At 44.3% G+C, this 26,500-nt stretch overlaps 1 long non-coding RNA gene across 1 annotated transcript; it reads right to left on the bottom strand.

Annotated features, from left to right (window-relative positions):
* Positions 1 to 669: 669 nt before the first annotated feature.
* Positions 670 to 24,923, bottom strand: LOC136633278 (uncharacterized). Its single transcript, XR_010793252.1, has 3 exons — positions 24,803 to 24,923; positions 19,427 to 19,582; positions 670 to 780 (listed from the first exon to the last, which is right to left on the bottom strand). It is a non-coding gene; the product is annotated as an uncharacterized lncRNA (long non-coding RNA).
* Between the last annotated feature and the right edge of the window lie 1,577 nt (positions 24,924 to 26,500).

Raw genomic sequence — 26,500 nt, 5'->3', positions numbered from 1 at the left:
ACTACTGGGGACCACTGTGGGATGTCACTATTACTACTGGGGCTGCTGTGGGATGTCACTATTACTACTGGGGGCCGCTGAGGGATGTCACTATTACTACTAGGGCCGCTGTGGAATGTCACTATTACTACTGGGGCCGCTGTGGGATGTCACTATTACTACTGGGGCTGCTGTGGGATGTCACTATTACTACTGGGGGTCGCTGTGGGATGTCACTATTACTACTGGGGCCGCTGTGGGATGTCACTATTACTACTGGGGGTCGCTGTGGGATGTCACTATTACCTCTGGAGCCGCTGTGGGGGGTCACTATTACCTCTGTGGAGGGTCACTTACCGCGGGGGCCGCCGTGGGGGGGGCCACTATTACTGCTGGGGTATGTTTACACATGGCGGAAATGCTGCAGAATGTCCTCGGCAAATTCTGCAGCATTTTCGGATCCAGAAAGCAGTCAAAATCTGCACCCTGTCTATTTTGAAACAGCCCTGTCCTTTTTAGGACGACGGGGGTAAAATCATACGTCATGATAAGCCCGCTCCCTGATGTGTTGGCACTTTGCGATAAATATGTGGGTTTTGGGTTGCAGTTTGGGCACTCGGTCACTAAAAGGTTCACCATCAGTGATCTAGTATATCATCAGGCTGCACACGTCTCAGGGATTTTGTAGGTTTTATTTCATGACATCAGGACACGTTCTGTAGGTGAATACGTGATGTATGACATCTGGCTTTGGAGCGTCCGTCTATGGATTGTGATGCTGCTCGCAGTCTGTGGTGGACTCTGGAGGATGACAGGGATCAGAAAAGTTGATTACAGCTTCACAGAACATGTTATTCAGTGGCACACAATATTGGCAGAGACCAACTAACAGGAAGAGTCTTCCCTTCATATACAGTACTGTGCAAACGTTTTAGGCAGTTATTGAAAAAAATGCTGCACAGTAAGAATACTTTCAGAAATAGAAGAGTTAATAGTTTATTTTTATCAATTAACAAAATGCAAAGTGACCGGTTCCTATGTTTTCATACATAGTTGGGTCGCCTGGCCTTGTTTCTACATCTGCCACACTTCTTCCATGAAGACTACTTCTGGCCAGACTTCTCCCAACAGTAGATGGGGGTACCGGGGTCCCACTGGGTTCTGTCAGTTCTCGGCTGATGGCACTGCAGGACATCTAACGATTTAGAAGGGAAGTAAGCGTGATGTGTCATCTGCTGCGATATTTCCTTGGCCGACCGCTGCATCTACGGTCCTATGGTTTCTACACATGCAGGAACTAAAGTGTGCTGTGAAATCTTTGCCTGCGAGAGACCTTGCTGATGCAGTATAACTACCTCACGCCTCGATTCTTACCACGGTGTGTGACCTGTGACAGGAAACTGTCTTCCACAACCTCACCTTTGTAGCAGTTTGGTGGTTCTTCAGCTGTTTTCAAGTCTCCTACACAGCAGTTCCTGTTTCAGTTAATGACTATTTCACCCCCCCATATGAAAATGCTGATCAATAAGCAATTATACCAAACAGGTGATAATCAAACACCCAACCACAATCCTACAAAATCCCTGACTGTGTGCCTAGAAGAACTGATGAAGGTGAAGCGCATCAACCTGGATACTAGCGGGTTACACTTCTCTCTTCAGTCACTTTGCATGTCCTTCTATTTCTGAAAACCTTCTTACTGTGCAGCATTTTCCACACCTGCCTAAAACTCTTGTACAGTAATGTATATAATACACACATTTCCAGTCACCCACGTCACTCATATACTGGACTATTTACATATGTGTATTCACTCGCAGTCACAATGCACATCACTGCAGATGGAGCAATAATCATTCAGACTAAATGTGAAGCAACAACGAAAGATAATCGTTCACTTTTCGTTTGTTGTTTATTTTCCGCAGGCATAAAAGTCCTCGTTGGCTCGTTCACTTATCGTTTGGTTCAAACAACGACTGTTCAGTTGTCCTCATAACTTCTACAGCGAATGTGAAAGACGGAACGATTCTTAGTGATGTATCTGCCTGTATAAACAGACTGCGTGAGAGCGGTGATGTAATGGCCCGAAGCTGTAGTGTGTATGTATATGGATGGTTGCTATGAGTGAATTTTGTGTGTGTATCCCTTTAACTGCATGAGTGATGTGGTTGAGAGACGTAAGTAGTTGTCAAGCGGAATTTAGAAGAAAAAGGCTGAGAAAATGTAGTTGGAGGAAGTGCACTAAACTGAGCGTGGGGTAACGGTCCTCCTGCTAGGGAAAGAGAAGGAAAGTCATTTAAGAAGTCTGAGAACAAGAGTAAGAAACTTAAGTGAATAAGTCAGGAGCGCATACCTCACGGACTGTCTATCAGATAACTGGGACGTTCTGAGTTCGGAGGAAAGAGTGTCTCTTAGTAACAGTGAATGTGTGGAAGTGAAGAAAGAATCTGTACAGAAAATTGTTGTTTTCCCCTCCAGTAACTACTTGATGAAGGTTCAACGCTGCCAAGTTGTGATTAAAAAGTACAACCAAGCAATTAATTACCTCATGTGATCTAGACTCTATGCTTCTCTTAATACATTCCAGAATTGTGTTTGCCTTTTTGGCTGCTGCATCACATTGTTGACTCATGTTCAGTCTATGATCTATTTGTATACCCAAGTCTTTTTCACATGTGCTGCTTAGCCCAATTCCTCCCATTCTGTATGTGCTTTTTTCATTTTTCTTGCCCAGATGTAGGACTTTGCATTTCTCCTTGTTAAATACCATTCTGTTAGTCACCGCCCACTGTTCAAGCTTTTCTAGATCTCTCCTTCCTAGTGTTAGCTATCCCTCCTAGCTTTGTGTCGTTGGCAAATTTGATCAGTTTCCCATCGATTCCTTCCTCCAGATCATCTATAAAAATGTTGAACAATATTGGGCCTAGGACCGAGCCTTGTGGTACCCCACTTGATACATTCTTCCACTTGTATGTGCAGCTATTTATGACCGCTTTTTGAGTATGATCACTCAGCCAGTTATGAATCAACCTAACAGTTGCCTTATACTTTGTCAAATGCTTTACTAAAGTCAAGATATACCATGTCCATCGGATTTCCCTGATCAACCCAGTTGGTGGTTCTGTCATAGAAGGAAATTAGATTCGTCTGGCATTACTTGTTTGTCACAAATCCATGTTGCCTCTGGTTAATTACTCCATTCTAATCCAAATACTTGCATACATCCTGTATAATTATTTTTTTCAAAGATGTTTCCCAGTATAGAAGTCAGGCTCACAGGCCTGTAGTTTCCTGAATCCACCTTCTTCCCTTTTTTAAAGATAGGGTCAACATTTACTCTTTTCCAATCTTCTGGGACTTCTCCTCTTCTCTAGGAATTTTCAAAGATTATGGCGAGTGGTTCAGCAATTACCTCCGCTGCTTCCTTTAGTATCCTAGGTTGTAATTCATCTGGACCTTGAGACTTGAATTCATGTAAGTTAGCTAAGTGTTCCCTCACCATCTCTCTGCTTATAGACAGCCTGCATTCTTTTATTCCCCCACTAGCACGGGGAAGATCAGTTGATGTTCCATCTAATTTCTGAGAGAAAACAAATACAAAACTGGAATTTCGGCCTTCTGAACATCATTCTTAACCAATTCACCATTTTCATCTTGTAAGCATCCAATAGCATCTTTGACTTTTCTTTTGCATTTGATATACCCCCAAAATCCTTTTTTATTGCTTTTGGCCTCTGTTGCAAGCCTCAATTCATTATTAGCTTTAGCTTTTCTGACACTTGCCCTACAGTTTCTACAGACTGCATTACATTCATCCGCGGAACAATCAAATGCATTGGATTACACAGTTCTGCTCAAATTAGTGGGTTTGCATTATGTAATCCACTCACAGAAAACTTAACGCAGCATGTTTTATTTTACTGCGGATATCGGCCATGTAGAGACCATTGTGCTCCATGGTCGCAGATATACCCGCAGTCCATACGCAACTGCATTGTGTACGGGCTGCTGGTACCCGCATCATCGCTAAGCAACGGCGCAGGAAATATAGACAAACGCTGTGTACTGTGCATGACCGCCTGTGTGAGTAGGCAGTTATGCGCAGTACGTTACGCGGCCGTACGCAGGGTCACAGCCGGGCTCACAGATGAGATCCGCTGCGGGCCTCCACAAGTGGATTCCACATCCGGCCATGTGAGCCCGGCATTATGCAGATCGCTACCTGTAATACGTAATTTACAAGAAGCCCCGGGAACGCTCGCCTTCCTGCAGTTCCAGGAGCAGCTTGTTGAGCGCCTTCTGTGTGAGACCGCCGCACCTAAGCAAGCTTACGGAGACTCACAGAGCGCCACTTTTTACACCCCATCCCTGCCGCTGGGGTCAAGAAATACTCCCCAAAAAAGCATGGGAGGAGGAGGGGTACCTGGTTTTATTGCCCCATGTGCTCATCTCAACCAGCCACCGTAATTACCCCTGTCTTCGGACATACCACACAGTTTACATTATTACTTTTATCTAAGATTTAGGGAATGCCAAAAAGGGTGGGTGGGGTGGGGGGGTAATTTTTAGGGAGTCAGTTCTTTTTCTGCACAAGTGACCAATGGGGCCTGGAATTTATTCAGTTGTGCCCTGAAATCCAATCGGTGTTCCCTCCATTATAGGCCGAGCCATGTGTCCAGTAAGCAGATTGGGGCTACAGTGGGGGTATTACTGAACACAGAAGAACTAGTGCTATAAAATTTGGGGTGCGTCTGCCCAGTTTTTCCTGCTTGAAACAAAGGAAACTGTCATGAAAGTGAATGATATTTATGAAAAAAATTACATTTTATTTATTTTTCACCTGCTTTATAATAAGGTTTGCAAAAAACTGTGGGGTCAGAATATTCAGTACACACCTAGATAAATGGACTAAGTGGTCTAGATTTCAAAATGCGGTCATTTGTGGGGATTCTCCATCGTTTTGGCCGCTCAAGGGCTCTACAAGTGAGCAATGGGGCCTGAAACACCTTCTAGCAAAATGTCTGTTCTGAAAGCCACCGTCTGCTCCTTTCGGTTTTGGCGCCGTTGTGCATACGGACATAAGATTAGGGCCACAACGGGTATGTCTCTGAACACAGGACGAACAGGGGGATCCCTTTTGGGGTGCAAATCCTCATTTTCATGTGTACTATAGAAAAATAAAGCTGTCTTTAAAATGACATTTGCAAAACTATGAAATTTTTTTTTTCTCATCTAGATTGCATTAAAGGGGTTGTCTCACGGAAGCAAGTGGGGGTATACACTTCTGTATGGCCATATTAATGCACTTTGTAATACATCGTGCATTAAATATTGGCCATACAGAAGTTATACACTTACCCCCTCCGGTGTTGGCGTCCCCGTCTCCATGGCGCCGACCGAAGCCTTCTGCTGCCTGGATTAGACGCGCTTGCGCAGTCTGCTTCTTCTGTCCCGCTGAAGGGGCCACTCCGGCGTGCTCGCGCCACACACGTCTTCTGCACATGCGCAGAAGACCTGTGCGGCACGAGCACGCCGGAGCCGGACAGAAGAGGGCAGACTGCGCAAGCGCGTCTAATCCAGGCAGAAGAAAGCATCGGTCGGCGCCATGATTAGACGCGCTTGCGCAGTCTGCCCTCTTCTGTCCGGCTCCGGCGTGCTCGCGCCGCACAGGTCTTCTGCGCATGCGCAGAAGACCTGTGCGGCGCGAGCACGCCGGAGCGGCCCCTTCAGCGGGACAGAAGAAGCAGACTGCGCAAGCGCGTCTAATCCAGGCAGAAGAAGGCATCGATCGGCGCCATGGAGACGGGGACGCCAACACCGGGGGGGTAAGTATATAACTTCTGTATGGCCAATATTTAATGCACGATGTATGTTACAAAGTGCATTAATATGGCCATACAGAAGTGTATAACCCCACTTGCTGCCGCGAGACAACCCCTTTAACTCCTGAAAAAAAAACTGTGGGGTCAAAATAAACATGGCTCCAATATTCTGAAAGTTTTTTTAAAACAGTGTCTCAAGACACTTTTCAACCTGTCAAAATAAAGACCCATCAAAATTGAGAGTATTACCCCTTGAAAGTATAAAAGCGGGCCATTTCTCCCATTTGAAAAGTAGAGAAATGTTCTGGATTTTTGAAATGAATACGCTGGTACCGGCCTCAATGAAGTTCTTGAGAAAATCTGATGGGTTTTACTTTTATTATTGCAATTACTTTTATATATAATTACCACTCTTTCAGAATGCGTATACATATTAACTAATTATTTATTTACACATGCCTTTATGTTATTTTATTAATTGTTGTTTTTAAGAAAAATTATTGCTTATATTAAAACTTCATTCCCCTTCCCCTCCCTCTATAACTTTTCTATAATCTACTTCGATAGTTATTTGTGATAATAACCCCTAATCTTCCTTTTCCCCCCTCTTTTATATATATAGAATTTTTTATTCAGTAGTTGTGTATATATATATATGATATCCACTCTCCCCTCCCCCTTCTCCTCTTTTAAGAATTATTTATACATTTATATCCATATTTAATTCCAGTTTCCCTCCCTATCCTATATTAAACCCTTTCCAATCCACTGTCTGACGTCTTCGTACATTCTGACTGAAGCTTGTACAGCTCAAATGTCAGAAGACGTCCGGCCGGGTGTTCTTACCGTCTATTGCGAGGCACTCCGCTGTCAGGGCCTCTCTGGCGCACACACACTGGCTTTAGCCAGCAGATGGCACCATCGTATAACAACAAAAAGAGAAAGCCTTTTAGGAAAGCCTGAATCCAAAATTGGATTGGAAAGGGTTAAGTGTGTTATCTATATTTATTTCATATATCTATATTTGCTCTTAAAATATCCTCCCTAATCCCTTATTCAAGTAGATATAGTATATTTTCAACAATCGTAATAACAAACCCCAATTCTATGTATTTCCCTATTGAGTGTCACTATACCATTTTTGTCAATATCTATGAAGTTATTGAGAGGCACACGCACCCCACGGGGAGCGACGCACCGGCCCTGATGACATGTCACGCCGGTACGTGATGACGTCACCCACCGGCCACGGGAATCCCCACTAACTGTTCCCTGCATCTCATCAGTGACGCAACAGAACGTGTTTACATCACCCGCCGACTGCGGGAATCCCCACACACAGCTCCCTAATGGATTGTACACACTGAGCCTCAACAGTGACGCAGTGGTTCCCTTGTACTACATGTTTGCCTGTTTATGGAAATAAACCTGTGGACCTGATGCAAACCATTTAAAGGTTAATGGGGGATGGGTTAAAAAAAAAAATATATATATATTACTTACCCGAATCCCCGCTCTGCGACGACTTCTTTCTTCCTTCTCCAAGATGGCCGCCGGGATCTTCACCCACGATGCACCGCGGGTCTTCTCCCATGGTGCACCGTGGGCTCTGTGCGGTCCATTGCCGATTCCAGCCTCCTGATTGGCTGAAATCGGCACACGTGACGGGGAGGAGCTACGATGACGACGCGGGACCAGCTCTCCGGCACGAGCGGCCCCATTCACCAGGCAGAAGACCGCACAGCGCAAGCGCGTCTAAAAACGCCAGAAGACTGCGAATTTAGACGGATCCATGGCGACGGGGACGCTAGCAACGGAGCAGGTAAGTGAATAACTTCTATATGGCTCATATTTAATGGACGATGTATATTACAAAGTGCATTAATATGGCCATACAGAAGTGTATAACCCCACTTGCTGCTGCGAGACAACCCCTTTAATTCCTGTGGTTGGGGGCTTCTGTTTATCACATCCCCCTCCTTCACAGTAAGTAGTGAAATACTGTAAGTTCTAGAGAATAATTGATAAGTGTTTGAGACTTACGGTTGCTACAACTAGGAGGGGGTTTCTGTACATCACACCCCCTTCCTTCAAAGTAAGCGGCGACAATCATTATTGCTACCTCTTTCAATTGAAATTTTAATTGTCAGTATTCCTATCACTGCTTTTTACATCATTCTTCTTTAACATCCAAGGGATAACGGCGATCACATGACCAGGGACTGTATACTGTAGCCCCCCATGACATCGCCAGGCTCTCGGCTATGTATGACAGCCAGGAGCAGGGAGATGTTAAATTTCCTGGGCCCTTCAACATTTTGACATCTGGTGCACAGATTGCTGCGGGACGTCGCGGACACCAGAGGTGAGTAGTTTCAGCTCTCCTCACGGATCTGATCTGTTGAATCTTTAACTTTGCTTAAAAGTTAAAAAAAAAGTTAAACAATCGCCGTTATCCATTGGATATGGAGTGTTCCCGCGACTTTGTAGCGCTTTTTTGCCAGCATTTTTCGGGGGATGCGGAGGGGGGTATTGAAATACATGCCCTACCTGGAAACTAAGCCCTACACAGAAAATGTAGCTGTATTTAAAAAAAAACAACAATACATTACCTAACAGGCGCTGTCCGCTCCCCCACACTTCTTCTCCTGAAGCTTCGGCACACTTGTTTGTAGTCTTCATCTGACTTCTTGGTCAAGGGTTTATAAATCCCACCTCCAGAAAGCGCTGCATTGATTGGTTCTCGAGCACTGCAGCTCAGCCAATCAATGCAGCGCTTGCTGAAACAACCAGAGCCATCGCTTCCTGGAGGTGGGATTTATGAACCTCGCAACCAGGAAGTGATGTTCTGTCGGTGGCCGACAAATGCAGGACGTGCGGCCGAGCTATGAAACTTCAGGGACCTGGACTGCAGCTGCTAGGTAAGTAAAATAAGACATTCCCCGAAAATAAGACCCTGTGCCTTTTTTGAGGGAGGACATTAATATAAGACATATATCAGGAGTCAATACAGAGATCTCTCCCATGATGTTTATACTCAGGACTGTAACAAGTGGGCCCTCTAATAACTATGTAGAGGTGGGGGCGGATGGTAGTATGGAAGTGCAGGGGGACCAGGCAGTAAGCTGGGTGACAGAAAGAAGGAGGGGTAATGGGAAGAGAACCAGGGAGGCTAGTCCTGAATTGGCACAACCCAACAAGTTTGCAAAGCTGGCAGATGAGGGGGATGCCATTACAGAGCCAGCACCGCTGCAGCAGGACATGCCCTCTGAACGCCAGGGGCGTGACTGCCCCAGTAAGATGTGGACGGGAAGCGCAGGACAGGCTAGACAGGTCCTAGTGGTGGGGGACTCAATTATTAGGGGGATAGATAGGGCAATCTGCCATAAAGACCGGGATCGTAGAATGGTGTGTTGTCTTCCTGGCGCTCGAGTTCGACACATCGCGGATCGGATTGACAGATTACTGGGAGTGGCTGGTGAGGATCCAGCGGTCATGGTGCACGTTGGCACTAATGAACAAATTAGAGGTCGATAGAGGGCCCTCAAAAATGATTTCAGGGACCTAGGGTCCAAGCCCCGGGGCGAGGACCTCTAGGGTAGTTTTCTCGGAAATACTACCTGCACCTAAAGCCACACTAGAAAGGCAGCAGGATCTTAGGGAGGTAAACAAGTGGCTTCAAAGTTGGTGTAAGAAGGAGGGATTTGGGTTCCTGGAGAACTGGGTTGACTTTGCTGTCGGCTACAGGCTCTACCGTAGGGACGGGCTGCATCTTAATGGGGAGGGTGCAGCTGTGCTGGGGGAGAAGATGGCTAGAAGGCTGGAGGAGTGTTTAAACTAGGAACTGGAGGGGAGGGCAAAAAGAGAAATAGGGGGGTAGTCAGTGTAGCTAGCGACCCGGGTATAAGCAAGGAAAGGAAGTCATTGAATGGCTGTGATTGGCTGAAGGCACGTGTGTTTCTGGAGGCGGGGATTTAAAGCCCTTCGTAGAGAAAGCAATGCTCTGCCGTGGACCAGGAGGGAGCGACAGCCTGCAGCAGCACCGCAGAACGCCAGGAGAAGTGAGTAATGATTTTTATTCTTTGCTCCGCTGTATTACCGGCGTATAAGGTGACAGTTGGGGGGTCGTCTTATACGCCCCGTCGCCTTATACGCCGGTATATATTTTTTATTGTAACACATTTCTGGATGAATTGCAGGGAAGGCCTTATATATTTAAGCCCTTCCCGACAATTCATCCTGCGATCGCCGGCAGCCCATTGCTTTCAGTGGAACCTGCTGTATTGCTGGCTCCATTGAATTCAATGGGCAAACATCGTTCTTCTCTGCCACAGCTGTTACAGCTATGGCAGAGAAGAACGATCTTTATGCTGACAGTGTGGGGGGGGGGGGCCCACTCTTGCCGCTATTGTGGCTTAATAGTGGGACCTGTGAACTTGAGATGCAGCCCAATATGTAGCCCCTTGCCTGCCCTATCCGTTGCTGTGTCGTTCCCATCACTTTCTTGAATTGCCCAGATTTTCACAAACGAAAACCTTAGCGAGCATCGGCGATATACAAAAATGCTCGGGTCGCCCATTGACTTCAATGGGGTTCGTTACTCGAAACGAACCCTCGAGCATTGCGAAAAGTTCGTCCCAAGTAACGAGCACCCGAGCATTTTGGTGCTCGCTCATCTCTAATAATTACCTGAACCAACTTGTGCAGGAACCAACGAGAGGGAGGACCATTCTGGACCTAGTACTAACTAACAAACCGGACCGAATAAAGGGGGTACAGGTTGAGGGGCACTTGGGGAACAGTGACCACAATATAATACAACTTCCAGCTGTCATTTAATAATAAACCTTATCAGGGAGCTACACACAAACTAAACTATAGTAAAGCAAAATTTGATCAGCTTAGAACTACTATCGGTAACATTAATTGGGACAATATCCTCAAAAATATCAGTACAGAGGACAAATGACTAGAGATGAGCGAATATACTCGTTTCGAGTAATTACTCGATCGAGCACCGCGATTTTCGAGTACTTCCGTACTCGAGTGAAAAGATTCGGGGGGCGCCGGGGGGCGGGGGAGGCGTGGCAGAGCGGGGGTTAGCAGCGGGGAACAGGGGGGAGCCCTCTCTCTCTCCCCCTCTCCCCCCCCACTCCCCGCTGCAACCCCCCACTCACCCACGGTGCCCCCCGAATCTTTTCACCCGAGTACGGAAGTACTCGAAAATCGCGGCGCTCGGGTGAAAAAGGGGCGTGGCCGAGTAGGTTCGCTCATCTCTACAAATGGTAAAAGTTTAAAAGGATCCTAATCACCTCATGTGAGCAGTTCATTCCCTTTAAAAATAAAAGAACTTCAAGTAAAAGGAAACCATTGTGGCTCGACAAGACGGTAAGAGGGACAATAAACGAAAAAAAGAAAGCGTTCAAACTACTAAAGCAAGAAGGCAGCGAAGAAGCACTAAAATCGTACAGGGAAAAAAACAAAATATGCAAAGAAAAGATCAAAATTGCCAAGGAGGAGGCAGAAAGACTGATCGCCAAAGAGAGCAAAAACAACCCGAAACTATTTTTCAACTATATTAACAGCAAAAGGATTTGCACTGGCCCTTTAACAAATAATGCAGGAGAAATCATTGAAGATGATGGAGGGAAGGCAAACCTATTAAATAGTTTCTTTTCAAGCGTATTCACAAATGAAAAGGAAATGCCACACGAGATGCAGGGGAATAAAATGAACCCCTCACAAAATATGTCATACCTAACGCAAGAGAAAGTGCGGAACCGATTAAAAAAGATTAAAATAGATAAATCGCCAGGCCCAGATGGAATACACCCAAGGATACTAAGGGAACGAAGTGATGAGTTAGCTAAGCCGCTATACCTAATATTTTTAGACACTATCAAGACCGGTGTTGTACCATTGGATTGGCACATTGCCAACGTGGTTCCAATTTACAAAAAGAGGACCAAATGTGAGTCTGGTAACTACAGGCCAGTAAGTCTCACTTCAGTAACGGGAACATTTTTCGAGGGGATTCTGAGAGACACCATCGATGAGTACCTCAAGGAGAACAAGGGAATAACTCCTCACCAGCATGGATTCATGAAGGGTCGCTCCTGTCAGACAAATCTGATCAGTTTCTATGATGAAGTAAGCTCTAGGCTGGACCTGGGAGAATCTATCGATCTCGTATATCTGGACTTCTCTAAAGCATTTGACACCGTGCCACATAATAGGCTAATATTCAAAATGCGACAGCTCAGATTGGGTGAAAACGTGTGTATCTGGGTAAAGAATTGGCTCAAAGATAGAAAGCAGAGGGTGGTAATAAATGGTTTGTACTCTGATTGGGCCACAGTCGCTAGTGGGGTGCCACAGGGTTCAGTATTAGGCCCTATTCTGTTCAGTACATTTATCAACGACCTGATAGAGGGGCTGCACAGTAAAATATCAATATTTGCAGATGACATAAAATTATACAATATAATTAACGCAACGGAGGACAATGTACGGCTACAAACGGACCTGGATAAGCTGGGGGCTTGGACAGAAAAATGGCAAATGAAGTTCAATGTGGACAAATGTAAGGTTATGCATATGGGCAGCAAAAACGGATGTCACCAATATTCAATTAATGGGGTACTGCTAGGGAAATGTGATATGGAAAAAGACCTGGGGGTACTAGGGGATTGTAGACTAAACTGGAGTAACCAATGCCAGTCAGCTGCTGCAAAGGCAAATAAAGTATTGGGATGCATTAAAAGAGGTATAGGGGCGAGGGCCGAGAACATTATCCTCCCACTATATAAGGCACTTGTCAGGCCTCACATAGAATACTGCGTACAGTTCTGGTCACCGGTGCTCAGGAAAGATGTTACAGTATTGGAGGGGGTTCAAAGAAGAGCGACTAAACTAATACATGGAAGGACGGGACTGGAATACCCAGAGAGGCTATCCAAATTGGGACTATTTACTCTAGAAAAAAGAAGGTTAAGGGGCGACCAAATAACTATGTATAAATACATGAGGGGACAATACAAGGATCTCTCCCAGGATCTGTTTAGACCCAGGACTACGACTGTAACAAGAGGTCATCCGCTACGTTTAGAGGAAAGCAGGTTTCATCACCAACATAGAAAAGGGTTTTTTACGGTAAGAGCAGTTAGACTGTGGAACTCTCTGCCTGAGGAAGTAGTGATGGCAAAATCCATAGAGGAGTTTAAAAGGGGACTTGATGTCTATCTGGAGAGGAAGGACATTATAGGATACAAGTCTTAGGTTAATTGTCAATCCGGGTATACAGGCAGGTAGGAACTATTAGGGGTTGATCCAGGGAACAGTCTGATTGCCATTAGGGAGTCGGGAACGAATTTTTTCCCCAGAAGGGCTAAATTGGCTTCTGCCCTTGGTTTTTTTTTTGCCTTCTTCTGGATAAACACAGGAGGATAGACAGGCTGGACTAGATGGGCATTGTCTTCATTCGGCCTTACAAACTATGTTACTATGTATAGATATATCAGAGGTCACTGCAGAGATCTCTCCCATCATCTATTTATACCCAGGACTGTAACAAGAGGGCGCTTTAATAACTGTGTATAGATATATCAGGAGACAGTACAGGACAATATATCAGGAAATTATACAAATCAGATGATCTCACCATCATCTATTTATACCTAGAACTGCAACAAGGGGGCGCTCTAATAACTATATATATATATATATATCTCCGCGGTCAGTACAGAGATCTCTACTATCATCAAACTGCTGACGACCACTTGTTAGTGAGTATGTGAGTGCTTCTGATGCACCGCCCTCTGGTAACATTATAACATAGTAGCCTAGGCCGAATAAAAACAATGTCCATTTAGTTCAGCATGTTTCAACACCCCCACCACCGCCCTTGTTGGTCCAAAGGAAGGCAAAAAAACCCAAAAAACAGCCAATTTAGCTCATTTGGAGGAAAAACATTCCTCCCTGACTCCATATTGGCAGTCAGAGTAATCCCTGGATCAACATTTGAGATCAACAACCCTGCTGGTCACTTAATGTCTATGTCCTGTAATATCATAGCACTCTAAAAATACATCTAGTACCCTTTTAAACTCCACTTTGCCATCACCACGTCCTCCGGCAGAAAGTTCCAGTCTCACTGCTCATACAGTAAAGAACCCCCTTCTGTGTTGATGGTGAAACCTGCTTTCTTCTAGACGTAGCGGATGCCCTATCGTTACCGTCGCAGTCCTGGGTATAAACAGATCATGGGAGAGATCCTTGTATTGTCCCCTAATGTATTTATACATAGTTATTAGATCGCCCCCTAATGTCATCGAAGGCCCTACAACATATATAAAACACAGAGCTTGACCAACAGAAGAACAACACAGTTAGGGCTCTTGAAAAAGGGTGGACAAAAATAACAAAATGAGAATACAACTAAGCCATTATTATCTCAGACACAACTCAGTGGTCCTGACAGAAGACACCGACCTACCGCCACCATAGAGATCCAGTCGGCTGAAGGACCTGCGGTGATGTCACTGTTACGGGAGGAGCCATTGTGCAGTTTGGTAGAAAGTACTGTATACTGGATAAGCCGGGAGCAACTACCAGACCCTGTGATATCACCGTCATGTGATCACCTGTGTGGGTGGAGTCAGGAATCACATGACTGGGGGCTCATCGCTGTATCCAGGAGTCTGGTGATGTGTGGAAATTAGGATGGATTTGGATGTAGCAAAGCTGTGTGTGATATGTGTGAATCAGGATGTAGCAGAACAGTGTGTGTCATGTTCTGTGTGTGAATCAGGATGGATGTAGCAGAGCTGTGCATGTCATGTGCTGTGTGTGTAATGTGTGGGGTCAGGATGAATGTAGTAGAGCTGTGTGTGTGATGTGTGGGGATCATAATGGATGTACCATGTAGAAGGGCTGTGTGTGTAATGTGTGGGAATCAAGATGGATGTAGTAGAGCTGTGTGTGTAATGTGTGGGAATCATAATGGATGTACCATGTAGCAGAGCTGTGTGTGTGTGAATCAGGATGTAGCAGAGCTATTTGTTTCATGTGCTGTGTGTGTAATGTGTGGGAATCAAGATGGATGCAGTAGAACTGTGTGTGACATGTAGTAGAGCTTTTTCTATGTAAAGACGTATTAGGGGTCAGTACAGAGATCTCTCCCATCATCTATTTATACCCAGGACTGTGACAAAAGGGTGCTCTAATAACTATGTATAGATATATCAAGGGTCAGTACAGAGATCTCTCCCATCATCTATTTATACCCAGGACTGTAACAAGGGGGTGCTCTAATAACTATGTATAGATATATGAGGCGTCAGTACAGAGATCTCTCCCATCATCTATTTATACCCAGGACTGTAACAAGGGGGTGCTCTAATAACTTTGTATAGATATATCAGGGGTCAGTACAGAGATCTCTCCCATCATCTATTATACCGAGGACTGTAACAAGAGGGCGCTCTAATAACTATGTATAGACATATCAGGGTCAGTACAGAGATCTCTCCCATCATCTATTATACCCAGGACTGTAACAAGGGGGCACTCTCTACTTCTAGAGGAAATAACGTTTCTACAAAATATAAAAGGGGGTTCTTTACATAGTAACATAGTATGTAAGGCTGAATGAAGACAATGTCCATCTAGTCCAGCCTTTCTATCCTCCTGTGTTGATCCAGAGGAAGGCAAAAAACCCCAAGGGCAGAAGCCAATTTAGCCCTTCTGGGGAAAAAATTTGTTCCCGACTCCCTAATGGCAATCAGACTGTTCCCTGGATCAACCCCTAATAGTTCCTACCTGCCTGTATACCCGGATTGACAATTAACCTAAGACTTGTATCCTATAATGTCTTTCCTCTCCAGATAGACATCAAGTCCCCTTTTAAACTCCTCTATGGATTTTGCTATCACCACTTCCTCCGGCAGGCAGTTCCACAGTCTAACTGCTCTTACAGTAAAGAATTTCCTTCTATGTTTGTGATGAAACCTGCTTTCCTCTAATCGTAGCGGATGTCCTCTTGTTACCGTCGCGGTCCTGGGTGTAAACAGATCTTGGGAGAGATCCTTGTATTGTCCCCTCATGTATTTATACATGGTTATTTGATCACCTCTTAGCCGTCCTTTTTCCAGGGTGAATAATCCCAATTTTGATAGCCTCTCTGGGTATTCCAGTCCCTTCATTCCATGTATTAGTTTAGTTGCCCTTTTTTGAACTCCCTCAAGCACTGTAACATCTTTCCTGAGCACCGGTGTCCAGAATTGTACGCAGTATTCCATGTGAGGCCTGACAAGTGCCTTATATAGTGGGAGGATAATGTTCTCATCCTTCGCCCCTATACCTCTTTTAATGCACCCCAAGACTTTATTTGCCTTTGCAGCAGCTGACTGGCATTGGTTACTCCAGTTTAGTCTACTATCCACTAATACCCCCAGAACCTTTTCCATATCACTTTTCCCTAGCAGTACCCCATTTAGTGTATATTGGTGACATCCGTTTCTCCTGCCCATGTGCATAACCTTACATTTATAAACATTGAACTTCATTTGCCATTTTTCTGCCCAAGCCCCCAGCTTATCTAGGTCCATTTGTAGCCGCACATTGTCCTCCGTAAGAGCAGTGAGAATATGGAACTCTCTACTGAGGACACGGTGATGGTGATGCGATATAAAAGTATTAGAGGGGTCTGGACACCTTTCTTGAGTGTTACAATATTAATGGTATATCACTGTTTACACAGAAAGGTCGGTGATTCGGTGATTATTTTGATTGCCAGATTGTAGTCAGGAAGGAGTTGTTTCCCTTAAATGGGGAAAATTGACTTCTGCCTCATTGGTTTTTTCAGCTAGCAAGGGTTGTAGTCAGTAGTACAGGGAGCATGTTATCAGGCGGAGTACAGAGAGGTTTGGTTTAGGGGATATGGCATGCCTCCCTGAAAAAGTGCGTTTTTAGGGCATTCCTGAAGTTGTGTGAGTCAGGGATTGCCTGGATAGTTTTGGGTAGCGCGTTCCAGAGGACTGGTGCTGCTCTGGAGAAGTACTGGAGGCGGAATGAGGGGTTCAAATTAAAGGGGAACTTAGTCTGATTTCATTAGCAGAGCGGAGAGCGCGGACTGGGTGATGAATTGAGATGAGGAAGGCAATGTAGGGTAGTGCAGTGCTGCAGTGCTATGGAGAGCCTCGTGGATGAAGGTAATAAGTTTAAATTGAATTCTGTATATGACGGGCAGCCAGTGCAGTGACCGGCACAGGGCAGAGACGTCCGAGTAGCGGCTGGACAGGAAGATGAGCCTGGCTGCTGCATTCAGGATGCATTGTATGGGGGAGAGTCTGGTGCAGGGGAGAACGATCAGCAGTGAGTTGCATATACACAAAACACTTATTATACACCTAAATATCTTCATATACACATACACTCCCATAATACACGTGTAGATCTTCAGATACACACATACACTCCCATTATACACTTGTACATCTTCATATACACACATGCACTCCCATTATACACATACATCTTCATATACACACATACACTCCCATTATACACTTGTACATCTTCGTATACACACATACATTCCCATTATACACTTGTACATCTTCGTATACACACATACACTCCTATTATACACATATATCTTTATATACACATACACTCCCATTATACACATATATCTTCATATACACATACACTCCCATTATACACTTGTACATCTTCATACACACATACACTCCTATTATACACATATATCTTTATATACACACATACACTCCCATTATACACTTGTACATCTTCGTATACACACATACACTCCCATTATACACTTGTACATCTTCATGTACACACATACACTCCTATTATACACATATATCTTTATATACACACATACACTCCCATTATACACTTGTACATCTTCATATACACACATATACTCCCATTATACACTTGTACATCTTCATATACACACATACACTCCCATTATACACTTGTACATCTTTATATATACACATACACTCCCATTAAACACGTGTACATCTTTATATACACATACACTCCCATTATACACTTGTACATCTTCGTATACATTCACTCCCATTATACACTTGTACATCTTCATATACACATACACTCCTATTATACATTTGGACATCTTTATATACACATACACTCCCATTATACACTTGTACATCTTCGTATACATACATACACTCCTATTATACATTTGTACATCTTCGTATACACACATACACTCCCATTATACACTTGTACATCTTCGTATACACACATACACTCCCATTATACACTTGTACATCTTTATATATACACATACACTCCCATTATACACGTGTACATCTTTATATACACATACACTCCCATTATACACTTGTACATCTTCGTATACATACACTCCCATTATACACTTGTACATCTTCATATATGCACATACACTCCCATTATACAGGTGTACATCTTTATATACACATACACTCCCATTATACACTTGTACATCTTCATATATACACATACACTCCCATTATACACTTGTACATCTTTATATACACATACACTCCTATTATACACTTGTACATCTTCATATACACATACACTCCCATTATACACTTGTACATCTTTATATACACACATACACTCCCATTATACACTTGTACATCTTTATATACACACATACACTCCCATTATACACTTGTACATCTTCATATACACACATACACTCCCATTATACACTTGTACATCTTCATATACACACATACACTCCCATTATACACTTGTACATCTTTATATACACACATACACTCCCATTATACACTTGTACATCTTCATATACACATACACTCCCATTATACACTTGTACATCTTCATATACACACATACACTCCCATTATACACTTGTACATCTTTATATACACATACACTCCCATTATACACTTGTACATCTTCGTATACATACACTCCCATTATACACTTGTACATCTTCATATATACACATACACTCCCATTATACACTTGTACATCTTTATATACACACATACACTCCCATTATACACTTGTACATCTTCATATACACACATACACTCCCATTATACACTTGTACATCTTCATATACACACATACACTCCCATTATACACTTGTACATCTTTATATACACACATACACTCCCATTATACACTTGTACATCTTCATATACACATACACTCCCATTATACACGTGTACATCTTTATATACACATACACTCCCATTATACACTTGTACATCTTTATATACACATACACTCCCATTATACACTTGTACATCTTTATATACACACATACACTCCCATTATACACTTGTACATCTTCGTATACACACATACACTCCCATTATACACTTGTACATCTTTATATACACATACACTCCCATTACACACTTGGACATTTTCATATACACACATATACTGCCATTATACACTTGGACATTTTCATATACACACATACACTCCCATTATACACATACATCTTCATATACACATACACTCCCATTATACATGTGTACATCTTGGTCTCAGCATTCTACCATATGCACTTATAGAATGTATACAATTTACATTACCTATTGCAACCATTAGCTGCGTCTTGACCTCCATGTAGCTCACTTCTCCTGAGGAGTTGTCGCTCACCTCACACACGTACTCGCCTGCATCTTTCCGAGTCACGCCCTTCAGCCGCAAGCCTTGTGGGTAGTATTGAGCGCGGTTTTTATAGGAGGCTAAGAGAAGTGATAAGATTACTCAGAGGTGCATGGGAGGCGACACCACACAGTACTACCACACACAGCGCCCCCATGTGTACGTGGTCAGACCACACAGTACTATCACCCCACACACAGCGCCCCCATGCGTATGTGGTCAGACCACACAGTACTATCACCAACCCACACAGCGCCCCCATGTGTACATGGTAAGACTATGCAGTACTATCACCATCCCACACATAGCGCACCTATGTGTATGTGGTCAGACCACACAGTACTATCACCCTCACACAGTGCCCCCATGTAATCAAAGCACTCAGTACTATCACCCCCACATAAAACTCCCAAGTAGTCAGACGATGCAGTACTATCACCATCCCACACATAGCATGCCCATGCGTATGTAGTCAGATCACACATTATTATCATCCACACACAGCACCCCCATATGTAAGTGGTCAGACCACGTAGTACTAGCACCATCCCACACATAGCGCCCCCATGTGTATGTGGCTAGACTATACAGTACTATCAGCCACCCATAGTGCCCCCATGCAGTACTATCACACCCACACAGTGCCCCCATGTAATCAGAACATGCAGTACTATCAGCCACACACAGTGTCCCCATTAGTCCAGTCAAATTAGACACAAAAAAGGGCTTAACCTTACATAAAGGTCAAGTAATTCAAATTTTTTTTAATATGTTGTTAGGACCTAAGCCAATAGTAGGAAACCAGCTTTGAAAGACCTGTGCGATCTACGTTATACCCAAAAAACTGCGAAATTTTCACAATTTTTTCACTTGTTGCTCAATATCTCCAAAAGTATGTGTCTGACAGAAAAAAGTTATTTTTAAAGTAGATTAAATTTGCTAAAATTTGAGCCCTCTCCTAGCTCTGTACGTTCAGTACTTTCCAAGACACAGCTCTTCAAAAATTGGGCATTTGTTCAAAACAGTGAAACATTTTTGTTTTAGTCTCTTGTCAAATATAGTAAAAAAATATTCACGCAACGAGGACAGTCATAGTTAGTGAATTTGAAATACATTTATTTAGCTTTGAATGAGGTGCCTACTAGAGATGAGCGAGTATACTCGCTAAGGCACATTACTCGAGCGAGTAGTGCCTTAGCCGAGTATCTCCCCGCTCGTCTCTAAAGATTCGGGGACCGGCGCGGGTGACAGGTGAGTTGCAGCGGGGAGCGGGGGGGAGAGAGGGAGAGAGAGATCTCCCCTCCGTTCCTCCCCGCTCTCCCCTGCCGCTCCCCGCCCCCCGCCGGCCCACGAATCTTTAGAGATGAGCGGGGAGATACTCGGCTAAGGCACTACTCGCTCGAGTAATGTGCCTTAGCGAGTATACTCGCTCATCTCTAGTGCCTACCTTGTGTGAAATATAAAATATTGAAAAAATCTTTTGGGCTTCATTGTGACAATGAGGTTTGCCAGATCTCAAGAGCCAAACTCAAAACTGCAATGGATCAACTGGAAGGCAATGGTCCCACATCAAAGCTGTAGGTTCAATATTTTCGCATGTCCACTCTCCTGAGGTTATTCATCCAGGCAGAGCAGATGGGTGATGGGAAGCCTCACCTGGACACTGTCCATAAAATGCTACCATTCTTTCATTCAGCCGGTCACTTGTTCTACGCAAAGAATGCACATCTATACTTGCAAGATATGATGGCTCTGGAACAGCGAATGGATCCAACTGAGTTTGACATGTTCACAAAAGGAGGTTTCACATTTCACCCATCTGATAAGTTTTGGTCTTGGCTGTGGACAGATTTGACTATCGAGCAAAAGCTGATGAGGTCAATGAAAAGTTACAGCGGATTGACACAGGGGCGGGGAATCTCCAGCAGTGTGCTTGCACGGTGGACTGTAGGAATGGTGTTCATGGTGAACATATGTGAGGAATTGGACATCTCCTGTCCTACTGCTCAAAAACATGTTGACATGAGGCCTTCTCGAATCATTAGAGATAGTGCTGATGTGGAAAAACGAAAAAACTGGTTTATTATCCACCATCCATTTCCCATTACTGATAAGTTGCTTTCTATCAGTAATGGAATTGTAGCAGGCCAAGACATAAATTGCCACATGGCCCAAGAACTGGAAACCGAAAGGGTGATGAAAAGTGTGTGTAACATATTTGGTAAAGCAACCTTCAAACGTAAGGACAAAGTAGCCGCAGTGGCATCCATCACCAACTCCGTTAAAGTGGCAAACAAGAGAGTAGTCGTCGATCCACTTACAATTTTCCATGTACGAATCAGCCCTATTCCTAATGTCTTTGTTCAAGGAACAGGGGATGCGAAAGGAAACCAAGTCCAGTCTCTACTCTGCTTTCACTACACTCGCCAGTCACACACCAATTAATACCAATACGCATGTAGTTGTGGATGGTGGATACACTTTTACACAAGGTTGTCTGGCACAGGAAAAATTCTGTAACAGCCATTATCTCAGATTATGTCAGCTATGTAAAAAACACTTTAGCAGCAATGTCTCGATTGTTTTCTATGGTTACCCTGAGGAGGCCACCAGGAAAAACACCAAAAATGCTGAACAACTGTGACGCTGTGCTGCTAACTTCTGCATTGACATACATTTTGAAGAATCCACAATCATCCAACTACCTCAGGAAAAACTATTAGCCAATGAAAACAACAAGAAGAGCCTCATCACACTTCTTTGTGATGCATTCAAGCAGCGGGGCGTAGAAGTGAAAAATAGCGAAGAAGACGCTGATTGGGACTTCATTGACATGGCACTGTGATGGGATCTTAGTAGGAGAAGATGTGGACCTCCTCGTGCTCCTCAATGGTTTAGGCTCAGGTGCAACAAACATCTACCTACAGAAGAGTAGCAGAGGTGAAGCCGGCTGTTGTCATTATTCAGGCTTCTCCTATGCCCATGAACCCGCTCAACACTCAGCATAGGCAGTGCTTTTTTCTATACATGCGTTCAGTGGGTGCGACACCACATCTGCACCTTTTGGCCACCATCTTGGACAAAAATGCCCATCTTTTAGAACTGGCTGAAGTTTTCCTGCAGCCAGATTCAAGTTATAAAGCCATAGCAAAAGCTGGGGAGAAGTGCTTTGTGGCTCTATACGGGGGTGATTTTAAGAAATATACCTTTAAAAGGTTTCCGCTACCAGTTTGTTACATCTGCAGCCAACACCAAGATTAATCTTGTTCGTTTGCCCCCAACAGAAGATGCAGCAAGCCACCATGCCTTACCACCAAGTTCAGAAGTGGTTGGGGGCTAACAAAAGTCCTACAGAATGGTAGTGGAAGCTCGATGATCAGGGGTTTACCCCTGTTACTGCCACCATGGATCCCGCTCCTGAGCTTCTACTGCGCATGATTTCCTGTAAAGGCAAAAAAGGTTGCAGCTGCCGCAAAGCTGGACTGAAATGCTCAGGCCTTTGTAAATTTTGTGGTGGCAAATCAGGCCAAAACGTGCCATCTCTTCAACGTGAGGATTCCGACAACAAAGAAGACTACCCTATGTTTACCAAATGACGTGAGGAGCCTTCACCTGCTCAAGAGCAAGATTTCTTGAAGCCAGCGCCATCAAAACAGATGAAATTATAAAAATATATACTGTTTTTTTAGCTGTAAATATTTATTATCTATTTTACACCTTTCTTGAAATTACATTACTATGTGAAGTTTTTTTATTGATTTTTACCGAAATAAATTTTTCCAGGGTTTTGGTTATGTGCCATTTTTGAGAGAACCATTGGCCATATGGGTGCCCGTCGGAGCTTAAATTAAAGCTAGATAAATGTATTTCAAATTCTTTAACTATGACTGTCCTTGTTGGATAAGTATTTTTTCACTATATTTGATAACATAAAATTGGAACATATGCACAATTTTTGAAGAAAGTACTAGACGTACGGAGCTAGGGGAGGGCTCAGATTTTAGCAAATTTAATCTACTTTAAAAGATATTTATAATTTTTTCTGTCAGACGCATACTTTAGGAGATATTGAGCAAAAAGTGAAAAAAGTGCAAACATTTCCCTTTTTTTGGGGTATTATGTAGCTCGCAGAGGCCTTTCAAAGCTGCAAACTTGGTTTCTTACTATTGGCTTAGGTTCTAGCATATAAAAAAAATTTAAACTACATGATCTTTTGCAAGGTCGGATGTATAAATTGACTGGGTTACATGTAGTCAGACCACATAGTACTATCATCCCCACATAGTGGCACCATGTGAATCCTGCACTGAGCAGGGGGGTTGGACCAGAGAACCCTGGAGCTCCCTTCCAACTCTACCATTCTATGATTCTATATAATCAGACTACCTAGTACTATAACTCCCACTCAGTGCCCCCATGTAGTCAGACCACGCAGAACTATCAGCCCCACACAGTGGCCCCATGTTCTCAGACCACTCAGCACTATAACTCCTCACACAGTGCCCCCCATGTTGTCAGATCACGCCATACTATCACCCCCCTCACAGTAAACCCATGTAGCCAAAACCATGCAGTATATCACTCCCCACACAGTGCCCTCATGTAGTCAAAACCTTGCAGTACTATCAGCCCTACACAGTGGGCCCATGCAGTAAGACCACGCAGTACTATCAGCCCTCCACAGTGTCCCCATGTAGTCAGACCACGCCGTACTATCAGCCCTCCATAGTGTCCCCATGTAGTCAGACCACGCAGTACTATCAGCCCTCCACTGTGTCCCCATGTACTCAGACCACGCAGAACTATCACTCGCCTCACAGTGCCCCCATGTAGTCAAAACCACACAGTACTCTCAGCCCCAAACAGTGGGCTCATGTAATCAGACCACGCAGTACTAGCTACCCCACAGAAGTGCCCACATGTGCTCAGACCATGCAGTACTATCAGCCACACACAGTGCCCCATGTACTCAGACCACACAGTACTATTAACCCTCCACAGTGCCCCCATGTAGTCAGACCACGCAGTACTATCACTTCCTACACAGTCCCCCCATGTAGTCAATACCGCACAGTACTATCAGCCCCAAACAGTAGTCCAATGTAATCAGACCATACAGTACTATCAGCCACACACAGTGCCCCCTGTACTCAGACCACACAGTACTATTAACCCTCCACAGTGCCCCCATGTAGTCAGACCATGCAGTACTATCACTCCCTACACAGTCCCCCCATGTAGTCAAAACCACGCAGTACTATCAGCCCTCCACAGTGTCACCATGTAGTCAGACCACGCACCGGTCAGGTCTCCATTGTAGTAGACTAGTGTTGTTTCTTGTCCAGAGTTGAATGTCCACTCAATACGCGGATTCTGATAAGATGACGGGTAATTGCAGGGAAATTCCACATCTAGAGAAATCATCACATGATTAATACAGGAGCCGAGTCACCAGGCCACAGGTAGTATACAGCACCACTACTTACCATCTCCCTCCTTGACACTCTTAATGTCACCTAGTACAAGTGAACCTGCAGGACGACATGAGAACATAAAAGGAAGAGATCGAGAGATTAGATTGTGAGCTCCTGGGGTCAGGGACCTCCATAAGGCACCAGGACACTACAAGGGCACAGATACAGATAGTTGTGATCACACGTGGCTGTACGAAGTGATGGAGTAGCTCAGAACAGTCTTGTCGCATTTGTCAAAGCCACGGCATCAACTATCTACACAACGTAGCATAATGAACCCCACTGGCGTGCTGGTAGTGGGCAGTAGTAAGGCCACCGATATACAGAACTTGCCCTTTAATGTCCCAGCGCAATGCTAGATGACAGGGACCCCAGTATAAACAGAACCTGCCCCCTGTAGTCACTGACACAGGTTGAGGACCACCAGCATGCATAGGACACCTGTATACTAATACAGGTACAGAGTGAGGAACCGGCTTACAGAGAACCCTCTATACTCATCCAGAGATGGGATCAGAATCCCCGCATACAAAAGACCCTCCATACTCATTCACGGACAGGTTGAGAACCTACAGCATACATAGGACCCTCTATACATATACAGGTACAGGGTCAGTACTCCCACATATATAGGACCTTCTATATGCATACAGGGTCAGAACCCCTGCAAACATAAGGCCCTCTATACTAATTCAGAGACAGGGTCAGGACCCCCAGCATTCATAGGACCCTTTATATTCAAACAGCGAGAAGTTGAGGACACCCAGCATACTTAGGACCCTCTATATTCATACGGGGACAGGGTGAGGACCCCCAGCTTTCATAGGACCCTTTATACTCATACAGGAACAGGGTTATGGCCCCATCATACATAGGACCTTCTCTATATTCATACAGGTACAAGGTGAGGATGCCCAGCATACATAGGACCCTCTATATGACCTATCTATATTCATAAAGCAACAGGGTGATAACCACAAGCTTACATAGAACCCCTTTATACTTCTAAAGGTTTCTGGTGACGGGGCTTTGAATACCCCGCCTCACGAGCGTCGTTGCTCAGCCAATCAGAGGCCCCTTTGGGGGTGACGATTACTACGGAAGCCAATGTGGGGGGTCACTATTACTACTGAGGACACTGTGGGGGTCACTATTACTACTGAGGACAGTATTACTACTGGGGCTACTGTGAGGGACACTATTGCTACTGAGGCCACTGTGGGGGACACTTAATACTGGGGCTGATATAGGGCACACTATTACTACTGTGGCCACTCTGCACGTGGCAGCATACCTCCGGCTGACTTAGGGTATGCTTACACATGGTGGAAATACTGCGGAATGTCTGTAGTGGACATTTTTGTGGCAAATTCCGCAGCATTAACGCATCCAAAAAACTGTCAAAATCGGTACCATTGGTGCAGATTTTGACTGGAGATCAGCCACATATCCACAGCTGATTTCATACTATGCGGCGCTCCCCTTCATCTCCTCTGAAGGCTTCCCGCTGTTAGCACTCCCCAG

Source organism: Eleutherodactylus coqui, chromosome 6, assembly GCF_035609145.1.
Source record: "Eleutherodactylus coqui strain aEleCoq1 chromosome 6, aEleCoq1.hap1, whole genome shotgun sequence".
Taxonomy (NCBI): Eukaryota; Metazoa; Chordata; class Amphibia; order Anura; family Eleutherodactylidae; genus Eleutherodactylus; species Eleutherodactylus coqui.
The sequence above is the reverse complement of the archived record's forward strand: the minus strand, read 5'-3'. Positions and strand labels throughout refer to the sequence as shown.